General features: G+C 53.5%; 1 protein-coding gene across 1 annotated transcript in view; it reads right to left on the minus strand.

Moving 5' to 3' along the window:
* CMIP (c-Maf inducing protein) overlaps positions 1–17,961 on the minus strand; it is a gene marked incomplete at both ends in the record, with an annotated part of 197,925 nt that overhangs the window by 79,622 nt on the left and 100,342 nt on the right. The gene's annotated exons all lie outside the window — the stretch shown is intronic.

The following is a 17,961-nucleotide window of genomic DNA, read 5'->3' on the forward strand; positions in this document are numbered from 1 at the left end:
CACCAGCCCCTGCCCTGCTGCATCCTCGGGACTCTGCAGAACGCGGCTCGGCTGCTCCCGGGCTGTCTTCCCAGCCCTCATCCAAGCCACCGCGTGTCTGCTCCCCGTGTGGCTCAGCACCGGGGGAGCAGGACCGCCACCCGCTCTGTTCCTTGGCCTGAGCGGGCCTGATACTTAGGGCGCTGACATCTTAACAGATGAGTGAGCATCAGGCTGAAATAAAACCTTCATCTGTATATTTCCTGTAGTCACGATCCACCACACACCTGAAAGGCACTTCCTTCGTCATTACTATTAGCTTTTTAAATTAAACGAAAATCCCTCCTTTAAGAGGCCACGGGAGCTGCACAGGGTCCCAGGAGGCGCTGCCGGCCCTGCCCTCTCCCTTCTCGCCTTCGAAAGCCTGCTGCGAGCCAGATGTGGTCATATAACCCAGTGCTCCTGGTACTTGGGAGGCTGAGGCAGGAGGATCGCAGGCTTCTGGGCAGCCTCAGCAACTTTAGAAAGACCAAGTCCATTTCAAAATAAAAAATATAAAAGGCTGAGGCTGTAGCTTGGAGATAGAATGCACCTAGGTTCAATCCCCAGAAACACACACACACACACACACACACACACACACACACACCCCAAAAAAGAAGCCCCCACAAATCCTTGCAGCAGGGCATGCACAGCCGTGGGAAGCCATCGGATCACCCAGGCCAAGCGCTCGCAGCCTCGGGCTTCTGTCCCCACGAGGCTCCGAGGCTCCGGGGGACCCTGCGCTGCCGCCACCCAGCTCCTGGAGGCCACAGGGCCAGTGCTCAGCTGTGTGCTGGACGGAGCCTTGGCCCTCCGCTTTCTCACGACCCCACCAGGATGCCTGAGAGCAGCCCGCATCAAAAGTTGCAAACAAGGCTTTTCGGGGAAAGGCTGGATAAAAATATGTACGCATTGTTTTTAACCAGTAGATTTACTGCCGTCTTGCTATCTGAAGCAATATTTGGCCCAAAGCAGTTTTTGGAACCGAGGAACCCAATATTTGAGCCACACCCCGTGGGTCCTTGGGCAAGTTAATGTACCTCTCTGAGGCCTGCTCCGCCAATGGTAGGACCTGATTTAATATCATTATAGGGAGTATTAAAAGAGAGCTAATTTGTCAATACCTAATTTGTACAATACCTTAACAGTGAAGGTTCAATAAATCGAATGATTGTGAAAAAGATTAAACTTTTTTTTTTTTTTGCGGTACTGGGGATGGAACCCAGGGCGTTCTACTTCTGGCTTCTCAAACGCAGCACACCACTGTGCGGATTAACGATGGGGAGACGCTTTATCCAAAACTGTTCTCGGATGAAACATTTATTAAGAAAACCCGCTGCGCATCACCAGTGCGGCCAGGGTGGTGAGATGCTCGGCTCGGGTGCGGCCCAGCCCAGGTGCCTGTGACAGGTAACTGATAATCCCCAGGAATCCGTTCATGGGGACAGGGCTGGAGGAGGGGCCCGCCCAGGGTTGTGGCCAGCGAGCTGAAAAGAAAATTTCAATTCTCTCTGCATCAAAGGAAGCTGGGAAGTGTGGCTCAGGAAGTCTATCTAAGCGAGCCGGGAGCAGATTAAAGTTCTTTTCTACCCTGTATGGTTCCATTTATACAACAGCCCGAAATCGGTGAGACTCAGGGGATCAAGATGAGAGCGGAGTTGGCCGGCAGCCACGGTGGGCAGGGCTGACTGAGGGAGGCGGAGCTGAGGGGATTCCCTCCCAGGGACTCCTAGATCTACCTGCACACAGAAGGGATGCAAATTACAACTCGAACCTGACTAAAAAACGCAAGGCGTGAATCCCGAAGGTAATTTGGAAAGTTAGGAACAGAATAGAATCTTTCAGATAAAATCATATTATGAGCATCTCTGTCCTTCCTTTCTTCTGGATGGAACCCAGGGGCATTCTGCCTTTGGCCTACAGCCAAACCCTATTTTTTATTCTTTCTTTTTTTGTGTGTGGGTCTGAGGATGGAACCCAGAGACATTCTACCTCCGACCTACACCCTCAGCCCTATTTTTTATTCTTTATTTGAAACTGAGTTACGAAAGGCCTCACTATCCTCCAGTCTCAGCCTCCCGGAGGCTGGGATTACAAGGGTGTGCCACCACGCCCGGCTAATCCTTCAGTCTTTCTCCTTTCTCTTTTCTTTTTTGGTACTGGGGATTGAACCCAGGGGCATTCTACCTCTGAGCCACACCCCTGGCCCTATTTTCTTATTTTATTTTGAAAGAGGGTCTCGCTAAATCCCTGAGGTCTTCATTAAGTTGCTGAAGCTGGGCCCCAACCCTGCGATCTTCCTGCCTCAGCCTCCCATCCTGATATTCCTTAGTTGTTTTTACAGAGCCCAAATCGTGGTCCATTTAGTTCGGAAACGCCTTTTCTCAGTGTGACATCACACAGGCAGCACACGCGCCGAGTGGTGACCTCCGGCGCCACCATCCCAGTGACCACCAGGGGGGTCGCTGCTGTTCTTGACCCCGCCCCCGCGGACTCCATGGTCATTTGGTTCCAAGCTACTATAAACAAGTCCACTGTGAACACCCTTGTGGGGCGCGTCTTTCTACCCTATATTTAGGATTATTTCCTTAGGCCAGATTCCCAGAAATGGAATTAACTGGGACAAAGGGTAAGAGCGTGTTTCTCGCCGTTGCCAAATTGCCCTCATTAGGGAGAATTTAAAGAGAACCGAGAGCCCTGGCGAGCACTGAGGGCCGAGTCCTTGGCCAGGCGCTCGGCCCAGGGCTGCTGGAGGACAAGTTCCAACCGGCTGGTCAGTGCGCATGCTTGGTGGCCTGTGCCCAAAGCCAGCGACTCAGATACCCACCAGCCAGGGTCTTGGCTCTTGGGGACATTGCTTTTACACGGAGCCGGGAGGTCAGCGAGCTGCACCTTTGACCTTCTGCTCTGAAGACTAATAATGTAAACTAATTTTTGAGGGAGTCTTGGGTGTGCTGGGAAGAGAATACCCCTCGACCTCTGTTTCTGGGGGAGTGCCTTTAACACCTGGATCTGAGCTAGGGAAGTTGGGGCTAGAGGGGCCTCAAGAGCTCCACTGTACCCCCGAAGGCCTTCGGGGTGACATCCCAAGTGGGCACCTCCCTGGGCTCCCTACTCTGGCAGAGGGGGGATGGGGTGACCGCCACCCTGGGCCCCCATCCTCCTCCTCCTCCTCCTCCTCCTCCTCATTGCGGAGTAGCTCCCTCTCACCCAAACCCGGCTGCCGGTTACCATGGGGATTTCTCTAAAATCAAGGATGAATCATGACGTCTACAGCCCCCAGCATGAAGCCCAGGAGATTCAACGCCCCGCAAATCCCAGTGCTTGGGGGGAGGAAGGGAGGGAGGCTCCGGCCCTGGAAGGAGGCAGGTGCGCAAAGCCCCTCTCAGCCTGGATCCCGGGAGGCCAGAGAAACCTCGCCCACCAGGACTCACCAGCCCACTCCGCGCTGCTCAGGCACCCTTCTGCCCGCACAAGGAGGCCCTTGCCCCTTGCCTGGCCCCCCCAGGAGCACTGCCTCCCTCAGCGGCAGCGGAGCCCCCAGGGCACCCTGGATAGTGGACAACAGCGCCACCACATGGCCGCGCTGGCTGTGACACCAGGAGGAGCCTGGGTGGGGAGACTCGGTGCTTCCTGAATCCCAGCGAAATCCACACAGCATCAAAGTAACCAGCAGCACTCAGAAGGCGCAGCTCAGTGGTACTAAGCACGTTCACCATGCTGCAGTCACCACCTCCACGAGGTCTCAGAGGGCTTCAAAGGAACCCCACACCCATCAGTCACAGCCTGCTAACCCTAGGCCCCAGCCCAGAGACACTCTGCCTCCCGTCCCCACGGCTCGCCTGCCCTGGGGTCGCCTATGACAGACACAATGGTATAGATGCATCCTCTGGGGCTGGCTGTGATGTCAAGGGTGCCTTGCCAGGGCAAAAGCAGTACTCCAGATCTGCTCAGGGCTGCATTCAGGTTCCCCATACACCTGCTGGTGAACCTGCGCACCCTTCTCTATGACAAGAGCCACGGCTATCCTAGGGCCCCCTTCACCGCACCCACGCAGGACACCAGGTACCCCTGCTAACACACAGGGCCGCCTGCCCTGTGCCGAGGGCTTGGCAGGAGCCGGCACCTTGACTGATACAGTTCACCCCCACCCCCAGCATCTGTAGCTGTTATTACTGCTGTCAACAGCACAGACAGGGAAACTGAGGTCCATCCTATCAATATATGGGTAAATACCACGGGACCGCTGCCCACGGTGGCATACCCCTATAACCCCGGCTTCTTGGGGAGGATGAGACAGGAGGATCGCAAGTTTGAGGCCAGCCTGGTTAACATGGTGAGACCTTGTCTCACAATGGAAAATAAAAGGGCTGAGGATGTAGCTTAGTGGTAGAAGGACTCTGGGCTCAATTCCTAGTACTGGGAGGAAAAAAAAAAAAGTCTAGCCACACCACGGAGTGTTACCACTCAAAAAAAAAAAAAAAGTGGAGTTGTGATAGTTGTGATATACACTACAGAAGAAAATACAACACAGAAGAAAATGGAAAAGAGGATGCTGAGTGGAAGGGAAAAAAAACTAGATACACAAGACCACACACACTGTCTGAATCCATTTATAGGAACTGCCCAGAATAACAAATCTATGGAGACAGACGATAGACTGGTGGTGCCAGCGGCCGGGGAGCGGTGGAGAAGGGATGGCTTGCTAAGGGCCCAGGGTTTGTTTTCAGGGTGATAGAAATGTTCTAAAGTCAGACAGTGGGGAAAACTGCACAGACTTGTGACTACAGAAAAGACAATCAAATCAGACTATTTATTTTTATGGTACTGCGGATTGGACCCAAGGACATTCTACCTCTGAGCTATGCTCCCAGCCCTTTTATTTATTTTTTGTTTTGAAACAGGATCTTGCTAGGTGGCTGAGAGTCTTCCTAGGTTAGACATGTTAAAAATGGAGAATTCTGAAGGGTGTGGCAGTGCACACCTGTAATTCTGATACTTAGGAGGCTGAGACAGGAGGATCGAAGGTTTGGGGACTGAGGGCCTTAACAAGAGTGAGACTCATCACCCTAGTAAGATCCTGCTTCAAAATGAAAATTAAAGCCAGGTGTGGTGGTGCACACTTGTAATCCCAGTACTAGGGAGGCTGAGACAGGAGGATTCAGGTTCACAGCCAGCATCAGCTACTTAGTGGGGCCCTCCGCAACTGAGTGAGACCCTATTTCAAAATAAATAATAAAAAATACAGCTGGGCGTGGTGGCTCACACTTGTAATCCCAGCATTTGGGAGGCTGAGATTAGGAGGATCGTGGTTCGCAGACACCCTCAGCTACTGAGGCCTTTTCAACTCAGTGAAACCCTGTTTCAAAATAAAGAATTAAAAAATAGGGCTGGGGGTGTAGCTTAGAGGTAGAATGCCCCTGAGTTCCATCCCCAGTTACACACACACACACACACACACACACACACACACACACACGAAAAGAACAAAAAATAGGCTTGGGGGTATAACTCAGAGGTAGACTGCCCCTGGCTTCAATCCTCAGTACTGCAAATAAATAAATAAATAAATAAATAAATAAACAAACAAACAAACAAACAAACAAGAAATAGGGCTGGGGTATAACTCAAAGGCAGAATGCCTCTGAGTTCAATCTCTAGTACCACAAAAAATAAAATACAATAGGACTGGGGGTGTAATTCGGAGGTAGAATGTCCCTGGGTTCAATTCCTAGTACCACCACCACCAAAAGAAAGAAAAAAAAAAAAATCTGTGCTATGTGAATTACTTCTCGATTAAGAAAAAGGCAGAAACATGTGCATCTATCTTCAGAAGTTTATGGAGAGTGACTGAATGGGACAGTCTGGCCGCACAGTGCACTGTAAGAAGGGATAACTTGTAACTTGACAACACTGTCGCCCCAGTTACCCCCAGAAGCTTTTGCAGTGTGGCTGAGGGGAGGGGCACACGGCGGAGGATTCGCCCCTGCAAGCAGGGAGTTCAACCACAGCGAGGTGCAGGCGCTTAGCAGGAGCTCGCTGTACGGAGACGATTGTTTTCGAGTCTCAATGAGAACCAATGGCTCCAAGGTTTGCGGAGTCCCTCCGTCAATCATGGGCTATGCCAAGAAGACGAGACACGGAGAGTGCTCCAGCTGGGCACCTGCTGGGCCTGCGGGCGAGCAACCAGCGACGCGTGACACACGGCACGGCAGACACATCGGCTGCCTGTGCCTGGGCTCAGACCCGCTGGACGCCACAGGAGCTCTGTCTGCAGGGCACTGGGTGGCCCTCTTCCTTCTCCTCCTCCTCTCATCTCAGCCAAGCCCCCCCAGCCCAGCCCTCTTTGGGGGCCGGAGAAGGGCCATCAAGATGACAGACAGACCTACCAGGCCCGCTCCCTGCTGCCCGGTGCTCAGCAGGCAAGCCTGACAGCAGGCAGGGCCATCCCGGGGCCTGCGGACGCGGTGAGGAGGCACCCTGGGCTCATTAATCACAAGCCCCACTATGGCAGCTGCCCCCTTTTATGGTCAAATGGCTCAAGAAGTTTAATAATAGAGCAAAGGACTGATATTTCCACATCCAGACCCTTCCGACCCAGGCCCCTCTGCAGGCTAGGGAGGGATGGAGATGTGGTACTCCCGGGGCAGCACCGGGCGTGTGTACCAGCGGGCACCGTTGCTGGTACACACCAGTTGACGGGGTGCCTCCCAAGTCAGCACCGCTCACAGCCACCAGGTCCACAGGCATCTCCATGGACAACACTGGGCAGGAGGGCATATCCCCAATGCCAGGTCTTGGTAGGTACCATCCTGCCGATTCCTCACAAGGACCCTGGAGAGAGGAACTTTTAGGAGCCCCTTTAGTCGGAGAAAACAATGGAGGCTTGGGATCATTAAATAATGGGCCCAGGTCCCAACTGGCCAGAGGAAGGGCCGCTTAAAATCCGAGACTGCTGACCTCAAAGCCACATCCTGACGCACCGTACCACGAACCTGCCCGACAGGCCGGGGAGCCCCAGGATGGCCAGGGTATGCCGGGGAGCGCTTCATTATGGGGTGGGGGGTATGAGGCGATGGCAACACAGGACAGCATCGTCCACGAGACGTGGGAGGGAGAGGGCAGGAGGAGGAGGAAGGAAACTCTGGAGCGTTGGGGCGGGCTTCCCAGGGGCGACCTCCGGGCTGGATCCCATAGGGAATCACCGGGCATTCCCGACCCGGGCAAAAGGCGGGCAGTGTATGGGCCCCGGCCTGGGAATAAGTTGTCAGATGAGGCTGACTCCAAAGGAGGCCCAGGAAGGGGCTTGAGACAGGACACAGGCCAGGAGTCAGCCTCCGCTGCCCAACCTTCCCGAATTTCTAGATTCTCTCTCCTTGTTGGTCCCTTCCTTTCAAAAAAAAAAAAAAAGATGTGTAGACAGTAAAATGTATAAAGTATAAAAGCTCACAACGCCCACGTGTGCCACTGATTTATTCTTCCAAGCCGGTGAGCAGCGGCTGTGGGGAGCCCCTGCGCCCCTTCCTGGCCGCCTGCCCTGGGGCCGGCTGCATGCGCTCTGGCATCGACTGCTATAGACTCAGTGTGCGCGCTCTGGGCCTCCTCTCTGCGCATTCACCCGCAAGTGTAATGACACAGCAGATCAGGGCCGCACCAGCTGCCTCTGTCCTCCAGCGCCCGGTGGGTGTGTCCCATGCTGCATGCATCTGCCACCCGCTCCTCAGCCTGGCTCTGAGCCCTGCGTCTGTTTACAGGGCTGCTGTGAGTGTTCCTGGACACGCTTTGTGGGGAACAAAGGCATTTTTTTGGGTACGATGCCTGTCTTGAAGGCCAAGAGCCACACACGGCAGGGAAGTTTGTAAGAAGGCGTGCTTTGCCGGGGCTGCTCTAACGCAGGGCCTTCAGCTTCGAGAGGGGAGGACCCCTGAGTCGTTGCGATGGAGCCAGGATGGTGATGGAGTTCAATTTTCTTGAAAGAGGAAGCGTCCCCTTCACCGAGGGCCTCGGGGCTGGGGAGGGCGGAGGTGCACCCTCCCCGCCCAGCAGCTCTGGTGGGCGGGACAGGGCCAAGTCCGCAAGGCGGGGGAGCTTGGAGCTCAGGCCGCAGTGAGCTGCTGAGGTCTTAAATGTTCCTACTGTTTTTACTTCCAAATCACACGTCAATGTCACCGAGGCCTCGGTCCGTCCGTGCTCCAGCCGCAGGGCTATCTGACAGCGGGACCGCAGAGCACACATTTCAAAAGCACATGCTACTTGATGGGAAAACACAGCCAGGGAAAACGGGGTGAAGGAGAGAAACGGGGTGCCCGCTTTGGGTTCTCCTGATCTTGAGGTCTCTCTCTGTACTTGCATCGGCTCTTTCTGTGTCCCGAGCTCCCGAGGACACGGACCTGCCCCTTAACCCATGACGTTAGCTCGTGTTCAGAGTGACCCGTGACTCCATCAGGGGTCTCCTCTGCACCACACACCTGCCCACCGACTCCATATGATGACTGTGACATGGGACCGCTATGATCCCACTTCACAGCTGAGATGAGAGACCCAGAGAACAACTAATCTGTGTGTGTGTGTGTGTGTGTGTGTGTGTGTGTGTGTGTGCAAGAGAGAGAGAGAGAGAGAGAGAGAGAGAGACAGACAGACAGACAAACAGACAGAAAGACACAGGATATACTGGGGGTCGAACCTAGGGCCATTCTAACTCTGACCTACAACTCAGCCCTATTTTACTTTTGATTATAAAACAGAGTCTTGCTAAGATGCTGAGGGTCTTGTTAAGTTGCTAAGGTTGGCCTCAAACCTGTGATCCTCCTGTCTCAGCTTCCCAAGTACTGAGATTACGGGCATGTGCCTCTGTACCCAAGAACTAAGTTTTCTAAGCCACACTGCTAGTTATTAATGAAGTCAGGCTTTGAACCTACTATGGCTCTAAACCAAAGGCCAACAAACGTTTCACTGAAGGAGCAGAGAATAAATTCTTTAGGATTTGTGGATCATATGGTCTCTACCCTAACCATTCAACTGCGCTGCTATAGCAATGAAAACCAGGCATAACATACCAATGACTGTGGCTGTGTTTCAATAAAACTTTATTTACAAAGACAAGTGGAGGGCCAGGTTTGTTCTGTGGGCCAAGTTTGCAAACCCTGAAATCACTAACCCATTCAAGAAGGGGCACAGATGTGTGATGGGCAAATGCACGCACATGGGAGTGAGTGAATGAATATACACAGGCGAGAGTGAACAAATAGTGCACACGCAGGAGTGAATGAATGAATGAATGAATGCACACACAGAGAAGTACAGGAACATGGGTGGGGAGTGTTTTCTCTCCTTGTTTGCTTTCTAGGGTGCATGGGCATCTGGGTGACTGGGCAAACTTGCTATTTATTGCAGCCACCAGGACGGATCTTACTGAGAAAGGCCAAGGCACTCTGTCTCCAGAAATGTCCCTTCTAGGGACGTCTGAGGATTGGCCTCAGCCCTAACCCTAAATTCTATGGAAGCACAGAGAAGTTCTGCAGAAATTTCCCAGAGGATAAATTTGGGGAAAGTCCCCAGGGACCTAGTGCTAGATGAAACCAAATAGCCCAGCCACTGCCAGATGAGGGCCTCCTCTCCCAGGGGCCCCCATGTCCCCTGGGGGCAGCAGGCGCTGGGCCTGGGGAGGGTGACCCTGCACCCCACTCTTATTCTTGACCTGAGGAGAACAAGCTGGTGTGACAGATGCCTGGTCCAGTATAGAGAATGCTGAGGACAGCGCCTCCCGGCCACACAGCCTTCTAGAAAATACTTGGGGGGGGGGGCAAGAATGATGTTTAGGTCCAGTACACAAAGGCTCAGAGAGGTACAGTAACTCCCAGGGCTGCTGAGCTGTCCTGATCCGACCCTGAGAGAGTGGGAGACCAGGGCAGGTGCAGCTGATCACCACACGCAGACGTGGCGGGCCCTGTCTTCTGATCCAGAGTTTGCACAGAGCAGATCGACAGTGCCTGGGGTTACCTTAACCCCGGTGGCAAGCAAAGGGCGGCCCCTGTCACCAGGCCCAAAGATGCGTGCTCGCCTGTTTTATACAATGAGCGCTCTGAGTGCTCTGGGTCGACGGCTGAGATCTGTGGGCGCAGAGACCTCAAGGCTATCACAGGAGGCTGGGGAGAGAGTCACCCGTCTGCAGGGACCCACACAGTCTCATTCTGTCTGATCCTAATCGCCTCATTTCACTGGTGTCTTAGCTCTGAAAAGCCCCGGTCTCTTGGAAGCAAGCAGGGTATAATCTTAGACAAATAAACACAATGGCTTTCAGGAAGGCAAGGGCGGGCAGCCCAAGACCGTGCATTTTAAGTACTTGGAAAGTCCCTTCTGCGGGGTCTTGCCTGGGGGCTGCAGGCTTCCAGCCAAGGGTTCCCAGGAAGTGTGGCGGGAAACTCAACCCATGCACGTACACACTGGCGGCTCATGCACGACCCAGTGACCTTCCTCCCCGGAGGCTGTCTGGCTGGGCCAGAAACATCTCCTGTAGACTCTCTTTCACCACCAGGAGGGGATCACCACGCATTCCCCACAACCACCACAAAGCACCTGTTCCTGGAGGCAGAGGAGGATGCAGACACAGGCTGGGTCATGTCCGGAAGCCAGGTGGGATGGTGGAAAGTTCTGGAATGCTGGCTTCATTGCCTGGCTCCCCAGCCCGGCTCCATAGCCCACGTGACCTCCGGTGACTACTTCACCTCTGGGAGCTTTGGTCTTGCCACTTGTAAAATGGAAATGAGAACAGCGTCTCCCTGGAGGGGCTGTCACGAGGGGCCTCAGAGCTGCCGGTGGGGAGGCAGAGAACTTTCTAGGTGGTGGCTCTGGGTGCAGAGGGGAGGCGAGTTACAGGGTGGAGGTACCTACGTGTGCGTGTGATGGGGACGCAGACTGACCCCCTCCTCCTTCCTACACATAGGCTTTCCAGCTATTAAAATTCTGCCTAGCAGCCAGGCGTAATCCCAGGGCATAATCCCAGCATTCGGGAGGCTGAGACCAGAGAATTGCAGTTCCCAGGCAGCCTCAGCCACTTAATGAGGCCCTCTGCAATTCAGTGAAACCCTGTTTCAAAATAAAGAATTAAAAATAGGGCTGAGAGTATAGCTCAGAGGTAGAATGCCCCTGGGTTCCATCCCCAGTAACACACACACACACACACACACACACACACACACACACACAATTCTGCCCAGCAAACAGAACAGAACTGCTACCCAGTCTTTAACCACCACCACAGCGCAGGAAGGCACGACCAGAGCGCGGCAGCTGTAAAAGCCATCCTGCAGTCCAGGTACATTCCGAGGGACTGTGCCCCGGGGTAATGAGTCATGCCAGCTTCCTCTTCAGGTACAAAAGCTTCTCTATCCCCACCGCAGGGACCTCAGATGGACACACCAGGCCTGGTGTTACTCAATCAGACAGAAGACGTCGGATCGAAAGACAGAAACTAACCAACCACATAGATTTTTATCTCCTGTCGTCTGTTCTTAACACTTCAAAATCAGGGAAATAGTTCACGGGTCCTGACAGACCGTGTGGATACGTTGGCTGCTGGAAGGTTCTAGATGAACCAGCGACCTCTCTTCTGAGTCCTGGATCTGTCTCTTTAACCAAGTGCAAGCGCTCACATGGTTAGATGCCCCCCACTCGCCTTGATGAGCATTAGCAACAGGAGAAGTCACCGTCCGGAATAGCTTCCCTCAATTAAGGACCTCGTGGCCGTGTGGGAGAGCTGGCTGCGCCGCGGGCTTATTAGGATTCTGCGGGTCTGTGCAGGCGCAGAGGCAGGAGACCCACGCTGTGGGAATGGCCATGCTCATTCAGGAACCCTTCAGAGGTGTGTGGATTGAGTCTGAGGGCGAATAGGAATTTACCAGACAGAATGTGTGTGTGTGTGGGGGGGGACTGAGAGAGATGAGTCAGGAAAACTGGCTGGATCTGGATTATGGACGGCCTTGCATGGCAGGCCACAACGGCTGGATTTTCACTGGATAATTAAGAAATGGGGCAGGGGGCTCCCAGGGATTTCATTTTCCCAGCACATAAGGAAGTTCACAGGCTTATGCAGCAACTGAGACCACACCCAAGGATCGCTGTCCCCTGGGTCTCTGCACCACGTGGCAGCAGAGGAGCCATCCCCTCCAGGGGAGAGGAAGCCAGTGCGGTTCTATTGAGTTTCTCTTCTTGGGAACATGGGCCAAGGTGTGATTTTTACCTCATCTATAAGAAGCAGCTCTGAACCTAGGATTATCATCGGTGGTAGAAAGGCAGCTTCCTCCACCCTAGCACCCAACCAATGTGTTCCAAAAGCCCACTTATGAGCAAATCTGGGTCCTGAAGGCAGGGCGAGGTATACGGTGACACTGCTCCCCGCAAGAAGCTAGACCCCGGCACACCCGAATCCTTTCTGGAGAAAAGACAGGCACACAAGCAGAGGACGGCATGACAGACCAGACACCAAGAAGAGGGAAGCGTCCGAGTACAACACCATCTGTTCTTTTACTCTATCGCGCAGTCACTCAACAAACCTTCCCTGGCAGAGCCTACGTGTTGTCCTCCAGAAGCTCACAGAGAATCAAGGATTGGACAGGTATTGCAAGGGGTCCATGATAAAGAAGTCAACCACCGACTTTGCTACTGAGAAACGAGCAGGAGTTGGCCAGACCACGGAGAGAGACAGGCGCGAAGGCAGGTGTAAGGGGTAACGGGGAAGAGGGAAGAGCCTGCCGCTGGGCGTGCCAAGGAAGCGGGCTCCCAAGGAGACGGCCGGCGAGTGTGGTCAGGGACGGGTGGGAAAGCCAGGCTCCGGGCGCGACTTCGAACCCAGGCTTTGGCTCAGATCTGGGCATGGAGGGACAGGTGGGGCCTGACTTCACAAGAGAATGTCTGAAGCCCGGCCACAAGACTGAGAGGTGCCACGTCCTGGGACATCCGCCCATCCCCTCGTCCTGCACATGACGGAATGGCTCTGTGCAGGCCACCGGGGGAGAGCTTGGAAAACCTGGTGCACAATGAGAGGCTCAGAGTCACGATGCCACCGATACAAAACGTCCGGGATGTGGAAGGGAAGGTCTCCCAGGCCCGGGGAGCAGGTGGGAGTGAGCGCTGATGGCCTGCGGAGCCTGCTGGGGTGTTGAGAATATTCTGGAAACAGACAGAGGTGGTGCTGGTTACCTAACATTGTGAATGTACTAAATGCCATGGAATTGTACATTTTGAAACGGTTTTGACAAGATGTGAATTTTATCTTGGTTAAAAAAAAAAAAACACAAATGCGGTGATTCTGAGAATTTTTACAAACTCCAGGGTGGTGCTGAAGTGCTGGCCCAGCAGCCCCGCTCTTCCTGGGCAGTTAGAGGAGACACTGAGTGTGTGGGTTCCAGGTCCTGTGGGCCCCGCCATGCCATCCTGGGGAGAAGTGTCCCTTTACTAGACAGCAAGGGGTGAAGAGCCAAGGTGTCAGGGGTCGGCCTGAGGCCAATTCCTGAACAAACAGTCACCCCCATCCTTTCCTGCATGGGAACCCCCAGTTATTTCTCAGGCACTGCAAGGATGCTCCAGGTCACGTGCCACTGAGAGAGATCACGATCAATCTACACGGACACGCTCTTAACGCCTTAACGCCTGCCAAAGGCCCCGTCCATTTCCAAGGGGAATTCTGTTGGCTCCGGGCGAAGCCAGGGTCCTTGGACCAGCGAAGACTTGAGACGTGTGTCCAAACGCCGCCTTGCGCTTGGCCTGGAACAAATAACCTAAAAGCTGGATCAAGAGCCTCTTTCCTGAGTTCCAAGCTCATGGTTTACGCACTCGTCAAATATTTATGGAGTGCTTCCTGAGACGCGAAGTGTTCCAGGTGTTGGGGACACGGCTTCATCCAACTGGACGCTCCTCGCCTTCGTGGGGTGTCCTGCCAGTGTCGGGGTGGCTGCGCAAGGACCCCACCGCCTCGCCAGCCCGGGTGCGGCCACACTGCCGGCAGCCACTTCGCTTGTCCCTGTGAGCGGCACCCAAACTTTGAATCTAGGTCTCACAGGGGCGACATCACGCCTGTCGTCCTGAACGCTTCCTCTGGATTTCCTGCCTCCAGCCTTGACCCGCTACACCTCTCTACCCAAAGATCCTCGTCAGGGTTTTCTTCCTGAAACAACTCAGTGGTGCTGTTGGTCAGTGACTTCCCAGAGCTCTGCCTGCAGGAAGATCTCAGCCGCGTGGCCTGTACCCAGCGGCCTCCACGGGCCTTCCCAAATGCGCGGCGCCCTCCTGAGCCCATTTGAGAAGGGAGACCCCCGATGTGTCTGCAGAGTCACACAGGAGGGTATTTGAGTACAAAGAAAAACACCTCCCACTTCCACCCAGCGACAAGCATTCCCAGCGACTTACTTTTATTATTTACTTGGCTCTGGGCGTTGAACCCAGAGGCACCCTATCTCTGAGAAACACCCACAGCCCTTTTATTTTTATTTATTTATTTATTTATTTGTTTGTTTGTTTATTGCGGTACTTGGGATGGAACCCAGAGGCATTCTACCTCTGAGCAACACCCCCCGCCCTGTTTTTTATTCTTTACTTTGAAACAGGATCTCATGGAGTTGCAAAGGGCCTAAGTTGTGCCAATATTGGAAAAGGGCTTCAAATGTATTTAAAAATAGCTGTGATATTAATGTATCAAAAACTGGTTTCAAAATGTTAAAAAAAAAAAAAAAGAAAGAAAAGCAGCCAGGGCCTGGGTACAGCCAGGCACTCAGGCAGCTGTTATAATGCAGAGGCCCCTCACTAAAAGTAATTGGCAAGTAGATAGAAGAGTTGGGGCCTAGGGCTTTCATATTCTTTTTTTTTTTGGTGGTACTGGGGTGGAACCCAGAGGCTTTCTACCTCCGGGCTATACTCCCAGACTTTTTATATTTTTTTTGGAAACAGGGTCTCACTAAGTTGCTGAGAGCCTCACTAAGGAGCTGAGGCTGGCTTCGAACCCGTGTGATCCTCCTGTCTTGGGATTACAAGCATGTGCCACCACGCCCAGCTGAGGCCTTCATATTCTAAAAAGAGGTTTACATAATAAATGACATTCAACAGAAAAAGCTAAGAGTTTCCCAAGAAGTGCAGGAGGAGGGTACAGGCCTCTGTTACAGATATTATGTGACCCCTGACTGCTCATCATTCTGTCCTAACAAAGAAACCTAGGCTTAGACCCGCAGTAAGGCAGGAAGGAGGGTTTTTTGACCAAGCTAGAAGTCACCATAATCATAATTCCCATAATCATAATTCCTATAATCATAAATAGGGGGCCGCATGGAGGTGATGGGCAGACTTACACCTAGGTCAGAAGATTACTTGGTAGAGCAAGACAAAGGTCCACGTATGTATAAAAACTCCTCTGTACCTAGAACTCCAGTGACATATGTCAGGTCACTCACCTACACCTCCCCCTTTTGGGTGGAGGGCTTTACTATCTGTTTCTATTTATTCATCTTTGTAATAATAAAATTGCCTAAACTTATAGCAAAAGAATTTGGTCTACTGTTTTCTACGCATAGCTCAAAACGAGAACCCACGGCTACATCTCACTGTTACAATTTCAGAGCCCAACAGGGCCCCCTTAACAGTCTCCCACTGTAACGTAAGTAGCTGAGGCTGGCCTCGAACCGTGATCCTCCTGTTTCAGCCTCCCAAATACTGGGATTACAAGCGTGCGCCACCACTCCGGGCTGCCTTTTTGTTCTTTATATCTGAAGACAGGATCTCACTAAGTTGCTGAGGCCGGTCTCAAACCTGCGATCCTCCTGTCTCCGCTGCCTCCCAAGTGCGGGAATGACAGGTGTGCACTGATCAGGTAAGTATTCACTTCACAGTAAGCCTAGGACGGCTGCTCACCGTGAAATGAGAACTGGCTGGGGACCCACTAAGGCGCAGAGCCAGCTCTGGGGCCGCGGAGCACACAGCCAGACGACAAGGCATGCCTCTGACCCTGGGGGACACTCACCCAGACACGAGGCCCAGGACTTTCCAGCATGGCCACCATCCCGCGGGGAGACAGAGAGGCCCACAGCCCACAGTCGACAGGAACCTGCCTACAGCCTGGGACCATCCCCTTTTTCCACCTACTCCAGTGGCCAAGGTCAGCGAGAATTTACCTCCTGAGTGTCAAGGCCCTCTGGAAAAATTGTAATAATTTTTTTATGGAAATGCTCTCTCTCCCTGCTTTAAACAGACCACAAGGAGTGTCCTTTGATCCCTGGGGCCATCCCTTACTGCACAGCACCCCCCTCAGGCACTCCTGAGCAACGGAGGGCTGCGGGGCCCAGACTGTCCCCACCTGCCCAGTGGTCAGTATCTGGAATCCTTCTTTCCATACCGGGGTTTGAACCCAGTACCATTCTACCTTCGAGCTACACTCCCAGCCCTATTTTATTCTTTTATTTGAAAACAGGGTCTCACTAAGTTGCTGAGGCCGACCTGGAATCAGCAACCCTCCTGGCCAGCATCTTTATTTCCCGTCGTTCGGGCTGGCAGGCATTCCTGCTACCCAAGGACGGCGTGTCCGTTCATGAAAGGCCCCTACGTTGTCCTCAGGGGTGCTTCTAACTTCCTGGACTCAGATAGGCAAGCACCACGCTCGCAGCCACCTCCTAGGATGCTTCTCCCCAGGGCTCTGACCGAGCCTGTTCAGGATCCTTGTGTTTGATGGAAAATGGCCTTGGGATGAGCCAGGGGTCCCTCTGTTTACACGCAGCGAGATCCTCGCTGAGCCAGGTGCCAGGAGAGGCCCGCTGCTGGGTGACAACTTCCAGCCCTGCCTGCCCTTCGCACGCCTCATCTGATAAAGGGTCTTTAAAAGCATCACCTTAAGCCAGGCATGGTGGCGCAGGCTTGTGATCCCAGCATTTGGGAGGATGAGACAGGAGGATGGGGTTCGTGGACAGCCTCAGCTACTATTGAGGCCCTTTGCAACACAGTGAGACCTTGTTTCAAAATAAAGAATAAAAAATAAGGCTGGGGGTGTAGTTCAGAGGTAGAATGGCCCTGAGTTCCACCCTCAGTTTTGTACTACTACTAATAATAATAACAAATAAAAGCCCAGAAAGTCCAGGAGGAACTGGCCAGGTGGCAAAGATCGGTCCAGAAGGATCCTGCCAGCAGGGAGCAGCCCCTCTGGGGAGGAGCTTCCAGCCAGACCCCTAAGGTCCAACCCTCGCTCTGGGCCTTGGCTTCCCATCTGGACCCAACTCCAGCTGTGAGTGCAAGGTCCAAAGGCTGTTCCTAAAACACTAGGCGCGGCAGCTCCCGCCCGGCCCAGCGTACACCCAGAGAACTGGAGCCAAGGACCCAACCCTTGCACAGGAGTGTTGAGGGATGGGTGTTCCCGAGAGCCGACGGGTTGCAAACAACCCCGCACTGCCGTGTCTTGGTTTTGGTTTTCTTGGTCTGTTTTCTTATCGTTGGTGTTGTTTTTACTTTTGGCTAGCGTACCTGTGAACGTTTCAGAGCTAAAGTCGTTTTAGGAAATGCCAGGCTCAGAGACCCCGTGGGGAGGAGGTAGCAATGAGGTTTTCTTTCTTTGGGAAGAAGAAACTCCTCTCCACTCCTCTCACAGCCCACCTCAGGGAACGCCATCGAGGCAGCCTCAGGTCTGGGATCAAGTCTCTTAAAATGGCTTTGAGAATAAGCTCTGGCCGCGGTCTTTGCTTTCTCTGGGGTACCGAGAAAACCTTTGCAGCTGAGAGGAATCCGCGCATCCCCAGGTGAGCCGCGGAGGGCAGGGGAGCGGGGAGGAGCCGTCCCGGGGGCCGCAGCCTCAGGGGCCTCATTCCCGTTCCTCTGCGTTAATGGATGAGGTCAGACTCCGCGCGGGGTGGACCCTCCTGGGTCTCAGATCACGAGAGCATTGCTCTGGAGGCCTACAGGCTCCACCTGGAAAAT

Source organism: Muscardinus avellanarius (genome assembly GCF_963383645.1).
Source record: "Muscardinus avellanarius genome assembly, chromosome: 10".
Lineage (NCBI taxonomy): Eukaryota > Metazoa > Chordata > Mammalia > Rodentia > Gliridae > Muscardinus > Muscardinus avellanarius.